This window comes from Propithecus coquereli, unplaced genomic scaffold (assembly GCF_000956105.1).
Source record: "Propithecus coquereli isolate 6110/MARCELLA unplaced genomic scaffold, Pcoq_1.0 Scaffold85, whole genome shotgun sequence".
In the NCBI taxonomy this organism is placed as follows: domain Eukaryota; kingdom Metazoa; phylum Chordata; class Mammalia; order Primates; family Indriidae; genus Propithecus; species Propithecus coquereli.
Genome location: NW_012154729.1, coordinates 5,665,223 through 5,683,080, shown reverse-complemented (window position 1 = coordinate 5,683,080; position 17,858 = coordinate 5,665,223). Strand labels below are relative to the sequence as shown.

The 17,858-nt window shown below is 42.6% G+C and overlaps 1 protein-coding gene across 1 annotated transcript in view; it reads right to left on the bottom strand.

The window, feature by feature from the left end:
- The window catches only part of TMCC3 (transmembrane and coiled-coil domain family 3), a 220,385-nt gene that overhangs the window by 47,463 nt on the left and 155,064 nt on the right, over window positions 1-17,858 (bottom strand). The gene's annotated exons all lie outside the window — the stretch shown is intronic.

The following is a 17,858-nucleotide window of genomic DNA, read 5'->3' as shown; positions in this document are numbered from 1 at the left end:
TGGCCAATAAAGTGAGACTCCATCTCAAAAAAAAAATATATATATATATACACACACACATATATATAAAATGCTGTGCTTATTTAGAGGTAAAGAATGTTAATATAATGCATTTGGGGGGATCACAGAGTTGACCATCTGCTAACCAAGTACTGTCCTGGGGTTTCACGGCCTCTTGTATTTCTACTCTTGCTGGGGCCAGGCATTACTAATAGAAGTACTTTAGTGTTATGAGTCAATAAGGAAACACCTTAGTTGTCCGTATTAGTTTCCTAGAGCTGCCCTAACAAGGTACCACAAACTGGGTGGTTTAAAACAGACTTTATTGTCTCGCAGTTCTGGAAGCCAGAAGCCTGGGATCAAGGTGTCGGCAGGGCTGTGCTGCCTCCGACGGCTCAGGGAAGCGGCTGTTCCACGCCTCTCTCTTAGCTTGGGTTGTAGATGCATCGATCCAATCCTGTCTTCACAACCCTGTGTCTCCACTTCATCTTCCCTCTGTACAAGCCTATCGCTGTGTCCAAATTTCCCCTTTTTATAAGTACGCCAATCATACTGGATTAGGGTTCACTCTACTGACCTCATTTTAACTTGAGGTTAAACTTTAGAGAGGTTTGATTACCTCTGTAAAGACCGTATTTCCAAATAAGGTCACATTCTGAGGGACTCAAGGGCAGGACTTCAACATATCTTTTGGGAGTGGGTGGGAAGACACAATTCAACTCATAACACTGAATTTCACTATAAATGATACGGAAGTTCCAGGCAAAGGTCAAAGGCATCACACACAGAATTTTTCTAACAGGGAGAAGTTCTACTAGGATTATACCTTTCCATGATCCAGTAATTAAAAGCGGCATTCCAAACTCAAGAGGAAACCTGCCCTGGAGTAGTCACTGCTGCACTGATACTGTGAGGAGTGATTTAAATCACCACTAACGTCAGTCAGTGGTAGTTTAAATTATTACCTTTGTGTTTGATATGTATTTGTTTGAAATTTTCATAACGAAATGTTGAGGGAAAAATTACCACCGAATATTGATAAAATCTGCTAACAAAATCTTTATTCTTTAAGAACATCTAAGTAAAAACACCAATTAGCATCTTTGAACAAACATTTTTCTATGAGCTAAATGCAGGGAGAAGTTTTAAAATATTAAAATAAGAGTACATCTTCCCTGATTGCACTTACCTAAATTAAAAAACACAGACAAGGCCTTAACTAATCATTTGATGTACTTAAACACTGAACTCTGAAAAGAGAAGTCCTGCTGTCTGTTGGAATGTGTGAACTCGAACATTATACCAATATCAATGCATGAAATTCTAAATGCAAGATTTCTTTCCTTTCTTGCTTCCTTCCATCTCTCTACCACCCAAGCGTCTATTTCGCAGTACGCGCAAGCACTGGAGCGTGATCCCTGCCCCCCTCTGGGGAGAGAGACGAGTGAACCACAAGTGACAAGGATGCGAAGGCTCAGGTCAGACTTGGGCACAGGCTGAGTGGAGGAGCCCCCACGCCAGGTGTGGGTCGAGAGGGGCAGTCAGGGAAGACCACGTGTGTGTGACCTTACACAAGCCTCCGACATCTGTATGAGGAAGGAACGACACTTAAATTCGACACGAGGAAATGGACACTCAATGTGCTGGGCAAACTGGCTCGGATGATTTCATACAGCTTGTAAGTGGCAGAACTGGGATTCAAAACCAGACCCGCTGCCTTCCCACCTCACCACGCGGAGCTCTTAGCACACTAAAGGAAGGCTTCAAGGCAACCTGCATTTAGAAGATCTGGCCATTTCTTACCGCCTTCACTGCTCACGCTAGTCCAAGCCACTATCACCACTCCCCACCCAAGCCCACCTACAATCTCTTTTCAATCCAACAGCCAAGGACATTTGTGCAAGACACGTGCCAGCCCATGAACTGGCCTCCCCAGCCTCTCCCAGAGCCCATGTCCTACTGCTCAGCTCCTTGCTGACCTTGCCCCAGAACACGGCCTCCTCGATGTGCCTCAAACACACAGGCACACGCCCTTCACGGGGAGTCTGCTCTTGCTGTTTCCTCTCCCTGGAATGCTTCTCCCTTAGATAGCTATGTAGCTTACTTCCCCCTCCGGTCTGCCCTTAATGCCCTCTTGGGAGAAGAGCTTTCCTTGAGCCACCTATTTAAAACTGCTTCCCTCTCCCTCCAACCTGGGCCTTCCTAAACCCTTTCTCTGCTTTATTTTTCAACATTGCACTTATCACCATTTAACGTACTGTATATTTCACCTACGATCTGGTTGTCTGCCTTGCCCTACTAGAACATACACTTGATGAGGGCAGGGATTGTTTTGTTTTGTTCCCTGGGATGCCCACCATGTAGTAGGTGCTCAATACACATTTGCCGACTCAATGTGTTGAATGAGGCTGAAAGCCGAATCTTTACAAGCACAATCTAGACCTGTGCTGCTCATGAACAGACTCTGGCCTGACATCTCCACATGCCCCACTGCTGACTTGGTGCACAGGTGATGAGCAGATAGCTGGAGATGGGGGTGGGAGGAAGCCAACCGACAGGGCTCAAAGCAATTCATTCTTAAATTGAGTGCCATGAAAAGGTACCTTTCCCATGCTACATGCTGTGCAGATAGGTACCACCAATACTACTCAACCTCCAGGTGTGGTCCTAGGTAAAGAGGTTTCCTCAAGCCAGGACAGTTGAGGGCAGCAAAAAGCAAACTACTTTCTTGCCTTCTCTGTGCAAAGTGCTAATCGGGGAAAAAACAAAAAACAAAAAACACTCTGCTGGGGCACTCAAGGAGGTCCCTGTTTCCCACCCTGGTGAAACTCCACCTATCTATTTGCACAAGGGCTCTTTTCTTACACTGATCTCATACTCTTAGTCTATGAAACCTCACCAGAGCTACCAAATGAAAACCACACGAGTTTGATTTTCTAAAAGGTCTCAGACAGCAGAAGGTGGACTTTGAACTTGCCTACACAGTGACTGGCAGGAGTGAGATATTCTAAGCATCTCAGCTGGATGGTGAGGACACAACAAGAAGGCACAAGGTCGAATGGCACCAACAGTCAAACTATGAGATGGAACACTTTTCCAAGGAGGAGCCTGTGCCACAGAATGTAAAATGCCTGCCAAATCGTCCTCTCATCCTGGACCGAAGTCCCTTATGCATCAGACTGGTGGTGGGGAAATGGCGATGACAAATAATAATTACGGGAAAGCCGTAAGTGCCTGACTTTGGAAAATTCTAGGGCACTTAAAGGGTTCCTTTCCGATCTGAAATTCTATGGAGGGACTAAAATCACTGCGAGATTGTTTTCAAAAAGCAAATAAAACCTCACTGAGAGAAGGTACTATAATTTCTTTAGTTTGCGTCATTCTGTTTTCTGTAGTTAGAAAAAAGGTGATGGATTTGGGTTACGAAGGCAGTGTTCCACTATAAAAACCTGCTGGTTGCCATGACAATTAACATCCCTGTTCCTCCTTTTTTCTGTAGCATCCTTCTTCTATCTGAGTCAAATCAAAGAACCATGATTTAGTATTTCTTTTGCATGAGGATAGAAATATAAATACGCATATATAAAATGCATATCAGAGGGCTAATGAGAGGTGAACCAAACCCTTGAAAATCGATACCATCTTCCCTCCTCTCCCAATAATGTCCTACAAACGAGACACCCTCCTGCAGCAGGGTGCAAGTAGGAAGGGAGCGTGGGCCAGGAAGGCTTGGTAGCTGACATCCACTCCTCTGGTCTGGAGCCTCTCAGGGTGTACTCTGGGTCAGTTCTTTCTAGAGGGGCTCGTGTGAAGCCAGGGCTCCCTGGAGAACAGGCCCAGCCACACTGCAGTCGTTATCTGCCTGCAGGTCTGTCCTCCCCAGCCTGAGCTCCTGGAGGGTGGTGCCCACATCTAGTTGATCTCAGGCCCTCGCACAGTGCTGGGCACATGGTGAAGCACCGAGGATGATGAAAGGAGCGCTGGGATAAAGCAGCTTCTCCTTACATTTTCTACTGAGACCTCCAAACTGGGCCTAGCCTGCCTCGAATCAGCCCTGAGAAGAAAGCCAGGGGAGAATTCCAGATCCGAGCTCTGGGGTGTGAGCCTGAGATACCTACAACTACCACAGACTCCCATCACTGTGGTCACCAGTCTTGACCACTTGACCCTTCCCCAGACCTGGAGCAAAATAAAGAATAAATTAGAAAGTTACAGAATTAATGTAATTTATCATCTCAGGACAAAAGCTGTTAACCCAAATTTACGGTAAGACTCAAATGGAGACCCTGCTGTTGAACCGTCATTATTGCTCTTTGTTTAAAGTTCTTCTAAAAAGTTACATATGCTTATTTAACTACATTAAATCACAAAACATGTTTGTTTTAGAAAAGATGTGAAAATACAAAAAGCCAGAAGAGGAAAACACATTGCCCATCACTCTACCACCCAGAGGTAGCTGGTGCCCACATTCAGGTTTCTGTGCCACCACCCTTCAGATGTTGGGGCAGCTCCGCCTACTGGTCAGGGGCAAAGTCTCCGGAATGCAGAGCAAGCGGGGTTCAAGTTTTGGTCTTTCCACTCAGCGGTACAATCGAGGACAAGTCCTCTAACTCCTGTTTGAGCCTCAGTTCTTCACTGGTAACATGAGGATAATTGTATCTACTTCTTGGAGCTGTGTGAGGGCTGTTTTAACCCAGGAGAAGCCTTCGTCACAGTGCTGCCGGGGCTCTCCCACTCATCTATGCAAGCTTTATTAATATTCTATCTGTACCCGCCCCTTTTTAAACCAATATGGTTATTTTCTGTGTATTTTGTTAACTTTTCAATCAACACAAAAGCATGACCTCTTGACATGTCAATAAATATATTTCTGAAACAGATGGTTTTAATTCCGAAACAAGAGCTTACATGAGACCAGTGGTTATTTTTTCTAAAGCGGTCATCTGCCACCACTGAGAATCATTCAAAAAAAGTTTCTAGGAACTTCCTTCCAACCCTGAAATATGCGCATACATATAAACACGCATAAAATCCACAGAGCCTAAGTGTTACGGGCTCACTTGTGTCCTCCTAAGAATTCATGTGTTGAAGTCCTAACCCCCGTATCTCAGAATGTAACTGTCTTTCAAGACAGGGCCTTTAAAGAGGTAATTACATTAAAACGAGATGATTAAGGTCTGCCCTAATCCAACATGACTGGTTCCTTATGAGAAGATTTGGACACAGAAGCACAGAGGGGAGACGAAGTGAAGACACAGAAAAAATGGCCACCGATAAGCCCAGGAGGAAGGCCTGGAACGGATCCTGCCCTCGCAGTCCTCAAAGAAACCAACCCTGCTGACTTGGACTTCCGTGATCTTGGACTTCTAGCCTCCAGAACTTCAAGAAAACAAATTTGTTGTTTAAGCCATCCAGTCCATGGTACTTTATTAGAACAGCCCTAGCAAATTAACATAATAGGTTAAGACAGAACACTGGCCCTAACTGCATGTAATATGCATAATAATATTTAACATATAATCTTTTATATTCTGAAGTAACAAAACAACTTTTTAAAGTTGTAGTGGGAGGCACAGTGGCTCATACCTGTAATCCTAGCACTTTGGGGGGCCAAGGCAGGAGGATAGCTTGAGCCCTGGAGTTCAAGATCAGCCTGAGCAACATAGTGAGATCCCAACTCTATAAAAAAACTTTTAAATGAGCCAGGCATGGTGACATGTACTTGCAGTCCCAGCTACTTGGGAGGCTGAGGCAGGAGGATTGCTTGAGGCCAGGAGTTCCAGACAAGCCTGAGCAATATAGCAAGACCTGTCTCTACAAAAAATTAGCTGGGTATGGTGGTGTGAGCCTGTAGTTAGAGCTACTCAGAAGGCTGAGGCAGGAGGATGGCTTGAGCCGAGGAGTTTGAGGTTGCAGTGAGCTATGATGACATCACTGCCCTCTAGCCCGGGCAACAGAGTGAGACCCTGTCTCAAATAAAAAAAAAAAAGAAACACTAAGTAGTCTTTGTATGCAGATTTAGTGTCTCTGTCTTTCAACGGTATATTATTCTAATTTATCTGTTATCATTAAAATTATCCCAAAGATGCAAGAAATTATTTCAAAAATGAGGGTTGAGAATGATCAACATTTAATTATGTTTTTCAATGCTATCCTTTAGAAACGAAACATTTAATTTAAAGAAAACCACAAGAATACAAGACTATTTCACTCATTTCCTATTTGCCCAAAGAAATCAAGGTTCCCCCAAAAATGTCTGTTGGAATGGTGGGCTCATTTTGTAAAACTGTCTTTGAATAGTAATAAGATTCAAGATCTCTCATTTTAACTCTCACGTAAGAGCCTAACTGGAGCCCGGAGTACTTGAAAAACTTTCTTTCCATTAGATCGTTTTAAATGGTCAGAGTGGAGGTCAAATTTCCCAACAGCAGAATTAAATATGCTCCCACTCACCCGAACAATAGAACATTTCTAGATGATAGAAACAGACAATGATTCTCCATAAATAAGTGTTCCCACTGCTCCCCCAGTAGGACATAAATGAGCCACCTGAATTAAAGAGGACTCTCGCTTTAATTCTGGTGCACACAAGCCCAATAGTCGCCAATTCAGAGAACGTCTAAATTGCCCAGCACATGAGGTAAACTTTGGCAGGCTTTATACAACAACTACTACTTGATAATTTGCTTAAGTCAGGAGGCTTTTTACAAGCGTGGTGCCTTTCCCAAATGAAAGCACATGCAGTAATATGCTCTTGAATCAGGTTATGAAATGTTAAGTGTTAGTTTCTGGGCACAGCCAACAGTTTTAACCTCCCTCTGTGTCAGAGGCAGAGATACAAGGCAGGTGGACTGCTCAATAATTAACACAAGTACATATAACAACCCTTAAATATCTAGTGATATTTAGGAAGGCACAGGGGTAACATACAAATAAGAATAATTAAGCCAAATAAGGAAACAGCTCATTACCTACAAATCTGAAATCCTGTTATACTCACTACCCTAATCCAAGTGACAATTTAAATTTCCCAATACAGAGCCCCGCACAAGGATGCTAAATGTTTAGTACGTAAAAAGAACGCAGGTTTGAATGTGGTCTGGGGCAGTAATCCTGGGCCCTATGGAACACAAAGGTAGGTTCCTGTCCTTCCCTTGCCCTAGCTGGGATGGTGTACCACAAATCATTTAAGGCAGCAACAGTGGTTCTGGAAGCCACAACACACATTCTTTATACCGTAACAGTTTTTGCAAACTGCGGAAGGGCAGGATTTTATAACATTAAATAGAATTTGTTGAGAGGTAATATTTAGTTCAAAAAAGACTGGAAGCAAATTTTTAAAAAACACAGAAAACTTCCTCTTTCCCCCTCTGTCTTTTGGTCTTTCCTTACTGTAACTGATACTGGAATTAAGCCTGTTTGAAAATTTCCAAATGCAGGAGCTGGAGTTCTCAAAATGCTCACTTCAAATCCCTGGGGGTGGAGGGTGGGAGGGTGAGAGGAAGAGGGCTATCAATCCAGAATAAATGCACCAGAATTACAACCTTCTGAGTTCAACAGATTTAAATCCCACAGAAAAAGTACACATTTATAAAAATAAAATTTGATACATATAGACAGCAGCGTATTTTTAAAGACAGATAACTACGTAAAACCATAGTGCTGGGATAACTGTACAGACATCTGAAAGGGAATCAAATCTAACCCGTCCAAAGATTCAAATACACAAAAATAAAAACCATAAAATGTATTTGGAGAACCATAGGCATTTTGGTTTTTTAAGGAATCTCAAACTACAAAGGCCATTCTAAGAAACCTATAAGCCATGAAATTTGCAAATTTCTTCAAGACAAAGTCTGGTTGGTATTTATTGTCTTAGTGCATGCTAGCTCTAGGCTAAGCACACACAAAACATATAATTAAGTCAGTGTGACAGGCAGAATTCTAAGATGGCCCCCAAGATATTGTCCCTTCCAGCTTGTGTGAGCAAGACTTGTGAACATGATAGGACTTCACTCCCAGGACTACGTTATATGGCAAAGGTGAAGGAATTTTGCAGGCATAATTAAGGCCCCTAATCAGTTGACTTTAGTTAATCAAAAGGTAGTGTGTCTCAGTGGGCCTGACCTAATCAGGTGAGCTCTTTAAAAGTGGATATAGAGGTAAGAGACAAAATCCAACAGCAGAAATGCTATCCCACTGGCCTTGAAGGAACGAACTGTCACATGGTGGAGAGGGCTACGTGGGAGGAAACTGTGGGCTGAGGGTCTCAGTCCTATAGCTGCTAAGAACTTAATTCTGTAAATATCCAGTGAACTTGGAAAAGAATCGCCAGCCTCGGCTGAGACTGCAGTCCTGGCTGACACCTCGATTTCAGGATAATAATCAGCAGAGGATGCAGGTAAGCTGCACCTGGACTCTGGGCCCATAGAAACTAAGATAATTAAATGGGTGTTGGTTTTTTAAGTTGCTAAGTTTGTGGTAATTTGTTACATAACAGTAGAAAATTAACACAGTCAGGAATGACAAACTGGGAAAAATGTATGTGCAAAGCAATTTACTTAATAGGTAAAAAAACTTCCACAAATCTATTTAAAAGATCAACAACCCAAGAGATAAATGGCCAGAATATATAAACAGATAATTCATAAACATAGACAAATGTTTTTCAAGTCTGTGAAAACATGATCAACCTGTTGTACTATAGTTACATAAGACGTAACCATTAGGAGAAACTGGGTGAGGGGTACATGGGACCTCTCTGTACTATTTTCTGGAACTTCCTGTAATTTAAAACTATGATAAGCCTCATTCATAACAGGAAAAATATAAATTAAAATGAGCTACCAGTTTTCACCTATCAGATTGGCAAGGATCAAAAAACTTGGTAACACACTGTGTCAGAAGAGATGTGAGTTGAGGCATGTTCATACACTTAAGGGTTATTATATAAACTGTTACCAGTTCTGTTCACTGCTGCACCCTTAGGTCCTAGTGTTCCACACAAAGTAGGTGCCAGTATTCACTCAGTGTTCAATCTGGCAATATCATAACTGAAAATGCACATGCCCTTTGGCTGAGCAATTCCACTTTTAGGAATTTAGCCTGCTAACATTCTTCACATGCTCAAAAAGAAGCATGTCCAAGTCACTTAAGTGTCTAACCAAAGATTGGAAGCAATATACATACCCTTTAATAAGGAAATGGTTAAATGATGCAATAACCAAGCACTAGAACCCTGTGCAGCAATTAAAGCAAGGCAAATTAATCTGAATTGATATAGATTGAGAGTAGAATATGCTTTCCAGCTTCTCAAATCTCATAGTGTAATTTCACAACATACCCGTATTCACTCATCTGGTCAGTATTTACAAAGCCCCAATCACGTACCAGCCTCCATGCCTAGATAAAAAGTGCACAACCGTCCCCCTGGGAAAGCATGGGGCAGGTGCCCACAGGCACACAGAGGCGGCGTGGGAATCCACAAGGAAAGGAGACCAGAGCTCCAGGGCCAAGAGGAGGTGAAAGAGGAAGGGCCTGTGAGAGACTTTGGGTGTCAGGCTAAGAAGCTGGGATTCTGTCCTCTTGAAGGATTTAAAGTAAGGTATCAACAAGACATTATACAAAGTACACATTTAATGTAAAAATAAAAGAGTGATCCAGCTGGAGAAGTACATAATCTAGGGACCATCTCTGATTTCATTAGAGGTGTCTTAAGGTACCTCCACTTGAGCACCTGCAGTAAGATGAGTCTCCCAGGACATAACCCTTCACCCAATGCCTGAAGGTGTGCTCATATAAAAACATGAGCACAGGCCAGGCCCGGTGGCTCACGCCTATAATCCTAGCACTGATATGGGAGGATCACTTGAGGATCACTCTCAGGAGTCTGAGACCAGCCTGAGCAAGAGCCAGACCCTGTCTCTACAAAAAATAGAAAAATTAGCCAGGCATGGTGGTGTGTACCTGTAGTCCCAGCTACTTGGGAGGCTGCGGCAGGAGGATCGCTTGAGCCCAGGAGTTTGACATTGCAGTGAGCTATGATGGGGCCACTGCACTTTAGCCAGGGCAACAGAGTGAGACTCTGTCTCAAAAAAATAATAATAAAGAAAGAAAGAAAGAAAGAAAGAAAAACACGAGGACAGTATGAAGTCCTCTTGGACCATGCCATCTTACGGAGTCGATTCAAAGGATATACTTGAGACATTTTCCTCACGTGGGGAAAATTTTTTAAGCCCCACTCTCAAGGATCTGCACATGCTCCACTCGACCATAGTATCTCTTCACCAGCTCTACACCCAACATTTAGCGATGGAACTGACGCAGCAACTCTTGAACTGCGTTTCTTCCATCTCCCTTTCATTCCTCTGTGCCTTATAGTGGGGTTTTCAAGCACTTTGCCTGATGCCAATGCACAACCTAAACAGCTCTTACTGAATGGGCCTCATATTGTCAGATAAATTAAAATCTATGCCAACTAGTGAGTCAGTCTTAAATAGAGGCCACCTGTCCCAATTAGGGAGACTAAAATAGTACACTGCTGACTATCTGAAGGCGCGTTCAGGCCTTCTGGATGATCACAACTTCTTGACAAAGAAAAGGGACTTCTGGCCCCAACAGAGTTGCACACGCTGGAGTAAATATATTTAGGTGCTGAAGCACAGCTTTCACTAAATGCACTCTTTATTTTTGGACAAATGCTTATATCCAAATTTCTGTGAAAGGCTGCAGCTCAAGGCACCATTGAATCTCCTTACATTACAACAAGCCTACGTACTCATCTTAATTAGGTTCAACTGTACTTCAGAAAAACACAGAGCTTAAATTTCTTCTCCACCCACTATCTGTCCTTGCTTGAAATTCCCAAAGAATCCACATCTTCTGGATATTCCACTCTTCAGCCTAAGGTCCTCCCTGGCTTCAGTTTCTCTCTATGCACCAGAAGACAAAAGAGGAAGCAATGTGGAGAGAGCCAGGAGCAGGCACGACTCATTTCCAACCTCCCTCAGTATCCCCTCTCAGACAAGGCTGCCTCCAGCTTGCCAGAGTGGGCTTTGGTCCATCCCAAACCACCACCATTTATACTGAATTAAGGCAACTGATTTATACCTCATGTGGTACACAAAGGATTCAAGGTAGATTACAGGAAACACATATATGTGAACACACACCCACACACACAAGCATGTACACATACTTTAAAACCAGGCCAGAGAAAACATAAATGAGAACAGGAAGCCAAAATCAGGAGGTAAAAAAATAGAAAAGTAGTCCACAAAATCTCACTTGGTTCAACTGAAATTTGGATCTGAGCTTCCTATTGGCCAACATAAAAAGGGAAATATTGGATAACTTAAATTTTCAGAATCTAAGAAAGGAAAAAAAAGTTTCTAAGCATCTCCTAGGCTAGGCCATGGGTCTAAAAATAAGAATTTCATGAAGGAATGAGGGAAGATGAAACAGTAAGATCAGTGTTTTCCTAAATGGATTCTGAATTATTTTAGGTAATATAAGACAAAAGCATTAAATAACACAGAATTGCAGTGAGTCAGTTATTCCCTTTTCAATCCTCATTCAAACCCAGTTGATTCAGTCCAAGAGAGAGTCTGTTTGGTGCTAAAAGCTCTCAACGATGCTTCAGCACTTGCTAATCTACTTCTTAAATCTGGCACTGTAGGCCTCAAACTCAGACAGTATGTAGCTAGAATAGTAACACTGACACCTTAAAAATAAATTTAAGTTTTAAGGAGTGAGTTTATTTTCAAATATTAAGTACATAATAGTACAAGTGATATGAGGCTATGCGAGGCTATGTGTAGGAGATGTGGGAACAAAAGAAGTTTGGGAAACTCCGTGGTAGACCATGGATGACTCAACGTCAGAACAACAAATGTTGTAATGGGCTCCCTAACACCGCTTCCTACGGTTGCTCGCACAGCTGACAAGCAGAAGAGCTGACATTCAAGTCTGACTCCAGAGTCCACACTCTTAACCAATCTCTCTATTCCTCAAATCCAGAAATAAGCTAAGAGAGTGATGTTGGAGATAAGGAGGAAGGGGTGGCTGAGCAACATTTAAGAAGTAAACCACTGGATGTAGTGAGTTGCGGGGGAGGGTGAGATCGAGGGAGCACCCAGGCATCTGGCCTGCGGCCTGGCTGTATGAGAAAAGCATTAACCAGGAATGGGGGGAGAAGGCTGTTCAAAGAATGAATTAAGTTTGACATACGTACTTCGAAGTGCCTGTGGAACATCTAGGTGGACGTGTCTTATATTACGCAGTAAAAGCCACACCTTACTCCCACGTTGGGCTCTCACGTCAATGTATAGGGCAGAAGTCACACAGACTTTCCCTCGGGGGGCACTTCACTGGGGACTGGTACTGGACGTGCCATCTCTCCATACGCCATCCGACTCTATTCCTGTCTTCCCCCTGGTGTTGGAGCAGACGATTGTTTCTTTGGCCAAGAACCAGGCTTGTGTTTAGGGGTTGTGTTGTATGAAAATTATATATACTGAAAGCACTTGGTGCTGGAAGAGGCTGGATGAGAGACTCACAGAACAGAGAGCTCCAGAGGCAACAGCAGACTCGGGCTGAATTCGGGCATGTTAAAAGCGTGCATGGTGCACTCCGCAGCCTATGCACTTGGCATACTTTTCCCCACAGTATCCTACCTTAATGGGTGTAAGGTCAAAATGAGGATAAAATCTTCCCTTCGCAAAACTTTATACTGAAAAAAAAATGAAGACACTAAAAGGGATCCCAGAAAAGATAATTTTTTAAAAGTGGCAACAATCCAGTGCATCTCAGTAGTTTGACATACGAGTTGTCACCTTTCTCTATCACAGGGCCCCCAAAAATCTCAGAAATAAACTCAGAAGGATAATGGCCTAACTCTAAATAATTCAAACTCATTTTTCTACCTAGAAAATTCACAAAAACTTAAACCTGTTCATCAACTCTCTACTGTAAATAATTTTAAATTCTCATTCTAGCTATTTTAATTGAGATATTTATCCATAAAATTTAGCAATTAATTTGGTATTTGAAAATATTTAAAGCAATTCCCCTTTAAGACAGAAGATGGTATAACGGCTAGTTCTAATCAGTCTGTATTAGTTACCTAATTTTCCTGGTTACAGTCTGGCTAGTGTCACTTTTCTGCTTCTGCAAATGGAATAGTCCGGAGTTAATGTCTAAATTACCTTCCAGTTTCAACATGGTAAAATCTTGAGTCTAACCTTTCAATCCTCTGCCTTAAGTATGAGAAGCACGTGCCTTCAATCCAGTCAAGCTAGGGGCCGGCAGGGAGTTCTGGTACAGCCACTCAGTTACTGTTTTCCTACCTGCTTGAAACTGTCCCTTGTAATGTTTTTAGTTGGCCCAGGCTCCTCAAACACCCTTAGACCTGAGGCAGATGCAAGTTTACAGTCAGCCATTTACTATGTGGCTTCCTGAGGGGACCTACGCTAAATGGGATTTCAGGAAGCACTCCTGGAAAAGATCTGGTCTCTGGAGAAAATGCGACGTGTTGGGAATCACACCCACGGTCTCCACTCAACCGCAGCTCCCGCAGTAGCCAGATAGCTATACCGCCGTTATGTGTTTTTATTGTTACTCCTCTCCCATCTAAACATTAATGAGCACTTAGCAGGCGCTGGCAGTGCACAGTGCTTTCTACATACTACATCATTAAATTCTTACAACGATCCTCTAAGAAAAGTATTACGATGCCCTTTGTAAAAAGGTAACTTGGGTAGCGTGCCCCAGGGTACACCACGGAGAGTGGGCCGAGGCAGATGACTCTAGAACCGGCACCCTTAACCACTCCAGCGTACTCCCCAAAGTGTGATGCGCCACAAGGGAGACGACGGGAAAAGTGACTTACCATTATGAGGAACTTCACAGAAAGACTGCCAGGTGACTGATTACGTGACCCCAGAGAACAAAAGGTGTGGACGCACAGGCCAGTCAGGGGACCTACTGAGGTGAAACGTGTTTGGAGGCACGTTTGGAACTCGATGGTCATTAGGGAGAGCTACTTTCATCCTGCCCCTCAGCAGCTCATCTTCCAGAGACCAAATAACAGGCTAAAAGATGGTTCTTTAATCATGAGCTTATTTAATAGCCTCTAAGATTTCCCCAAACTACTGGCAAAAATCTTTTATCCTAGGCATTACAAAAAGTTCATAAAGTATCATTCTATATCATTCATTCACATGTTTACTGGGAATCTAGGACTATGTGCAAAAGACTGGCAAAGCATGCACCGTAAGAATCTAGAGCACACAACTTGGTGGGGGGTACCCTGCAAAAGCCAAACACATCCATCCCCGAGCACCCACCTGGTTTACTAAGACTGGACTGCTCTCCAGTATTCACTGCAGAGGCAGGCAGGGAAGCGGTTAAGAACCAAGCTCTGGAGTAAGACAGATAGATATGGGTTCAAAGCTTTGCTCCACTATCACTTCCTAATAGCCATAAGACCTTCAAAAATTACTAATATGACTGGGCCTCAGTGTCCTCATCCGTAAAATGGAACTATAAGTAGGATACTGTGAGGATTAAAAGGAGACAGTGTGTTTAAAGTGCTTAAGATTGCTTGCTGTAGAGTAGGCAATCAGTACACATTGACTATTATTGTTACTGCATTCTTCTTCTCATTTATGTTCTTTTTGCCTCCTTACAGAGGAATACTCAATAAATATACCACGTTTTCCTTTAAGTAGCATCCCTGCCAAGTCGATGGAAGTAGTTAGATTATGCACAAATCATATATCCTGATGTTCCCTTTCTAAGGAATGAAAAGTCCTCATTCTGATTCACAGCACAGTGATTCATGGTTCTCTTCCTTTTCTCTCACCAACCCTCCCCCCGCCCCCCACAACTGAAAACATAAGAAACAGCACGGGCCTGAAAGCTGCAGACTTTCCTTAAGTCAAGATGTGGGCAATTTCCACCTGGGACTAGGCTGATTTCTGACCTTAGCAGCAGCCCTGAAAATTCAGGCAAAGGGTCTGAAGCAGAACACATCCTGTGATCCAACTTGGTAGCAGCTGTCTTGGTGCTTTCTATAGTGGAAGTGACAGGCGGGTGTGCTGGTGGTGGCTGGCAATTCATTCTCCTCTAAAGGGAGAACCGGTGAGCCCACAGCAAAACATAGCTCAAAAACACACACTACATCAATTTCCTTGTTCTAAATGTAAGAGAAATCTGGCCTGAGACACTCACCATTATTCACAGTCTCTTTAATGAGCTCTTTAGAATAAAATAAATCACTGGTTAAAACAGTATTCACAAACTACTCAGTTTACCACTTCACTGGGTCAGTGTCACCTACGGCAGAGGTCTGTTCCACTCGCCCTATTTCCTGCCCAGGGAGTGGGCATGCTATCATCAACTTATTACCTCACTGCCCAACCAGTTCCACTGTGAGAAGGGCTGCAGTATCTTCTTCTCCTTGACTGCCTTTGGTCATTACTCATCATGTAATTGTGGTTCTATTTCCAAACCACAGAACACTTAAAGATATACTACAGGTGGCATTCATGCTCGACTCAAGTTTTACTTTAGATGTTAGAGACTCTTGTACTTATCATCATCATTTCCTCCTGTACAAGAGAAGGGTACTGTCTGGGACCACAAGTATATAAATGAGATATACCAACCAGATATTAAGCATAAATGAGATCTATCCACGAGATATTAAGCTTCCAGAGAGACCAGACTGTTTCACTGATCATTGTATTCCTGATGCCGAGACTAGCAGCCAGCACATAGAAGGTGCTCCGTAAGGATTTGTTGAATAAATGAAGCTTCTCGCTCTCAAAGTGCCAGTAGCTGTAGTTTATAAACACATGTAAACAATCAATGTGATGAGAAACAAATGATTGAAGAAGGTACAAAATGCTAGAAAAGTTATTTCATAAAATTAGCAGTCTTTCCATTTTCGAGCTTATGAACTCTTATACATTACAGGTTGTGCATCCCTTATCCCAAATGCTTGGAACCAAAAGTGTTTCAGACTTCAAATTTTTTTCGCTTTTGTAATACCTGTATTACACTTACTGGCTGAGCATTCAAATCAAAAAATCTGAAATGTTCCAGTGAGCATCATATTGGCACTCAAAAGGTTTTGGATTTTGGAGCATTTCGGATAACAGATTTTTGGATTTGGGATGCTCAACCTGTAATACAAATGGTACCATCTATGGTGTTCTTACTGTGCACCTGACATTGAGTTAAACATTTTATAGACATGACCTGCATTTATTCCTCGAAACACACCTGTGATGCAGAAGTGGAAACTAAGGCTAGGAATGGTTATAGGACCCAAGACCGCATCCGTAGCAAGCAGCCCAAGCACAACGTCTGTATTCTGGGGACTGGCCTAATGAAAGTGGTTCTGTAAGGAAAACAATCCGGGCCTTGCACGCGGGATGAAATAGAAGTTGGTGAAGGTTGTAAGTGGCTAAACTAAGGCAAGAGATGATTGGGGGATAAGGAAGCAAGGAACCAATTTCAGAGAAATGTCAAAGAAAGACCCAATGGTATTCCTGATAGGTTAGAGAGATGGTGGAGAGCAGGCACTCAAGATGACTAGCAGTTCTGATTACAGGTGGCACCAACAAAATAAGAAAAATATTTCTCCTATACGGATAAAAATAGCTAACATTGAGTGCACACACCATTTTTTTTTTTTTTTTTTTTTTTTTACAAACACTCTTATTTAAGACTCACAATCACTCCCGCAAGAGTGGATTATCATCATTTCTTTTATAGATGGGGAACTGGAGGATCAGAAAGGCTACTGAGGACTCTGTCCCAGTGGTCACCAGTTAAGAAGTGTGAAGAGCTGAATCCCAACCCTGTAGGTCTGACCCCAGAGCACCAGCTGTTTACCACTCTATCCAGCTGGCTGAAGGTGGCATTTTAGAACATTTAAAATGAAAACCAACTAAAAAAAAACTAATTCACACATAATTAATAAAAGCCAGTTACTGTATAGAAAGCAGACTGTATTCTTAAAAAGATGATAGGCTTTAACTATCTAGGGCATGAAAAAGAAGTAGGATTCTAATTATGTATGCTCTTTCTTTTAAAGTATTGAGATATGTGCATCAAGTTAACAAGAACCATTTCTGAGTTTTACAAAGATTAAGTTTCAAAATGTGAATGATCCTGACTTGTCAGCTTAGAGACAATCACAGAATTCATTAGTTACTTTACATTTTCACTGGGGGGATAAGGAAGGAATCTAGGTTAGTCCACCTGGCTATAAAAATAGATTTCTACAATATTAAAATAGTACACTGTCTCATTATTATTCCAGTCTCGAAGGCTTAAGTCCAGCAAGAGAGAGATGTGTATTTTCCCTTTTATTTCAACACGATTTATTCTTTTTTTTTTTTGAGCCAGGGTCTCCAACTCTTGTCACCCAGGCTGCAATGTAGTGGCATGATATAGTACAGCTCACTGTAGCCTTGAACTCCTGGGCTCAAATGGTCCTACTGCCTCAGGCTTCCATCAGGGCACCAATTTTGAACTCAAAAAAATGACCATTCAGTAAGTAAGAACCTGATCTCACAGAATCTTGGCCTGCTACTGGGAGGAAACTGCGTATCCCTGAAAGGTTAATCAACTCTTTCTATGCACCTCCAATTCTCATTAGTGTTTTTAGGGGAGTAATTTACCAAATGAGTCCACAAAAGGGTTCTTTTTAAACTCTGCCATGAGTTTATTCCCAGGGAGATGGTGACATCAAGAAATAACCGCTTAGGCCGGGCGCGGTGGCTCACGCCTGTAATGCTAGCTCTCTGGGAGGCCGAGGCGGGCGGATTGTTTGAGCTCAGGAGTTC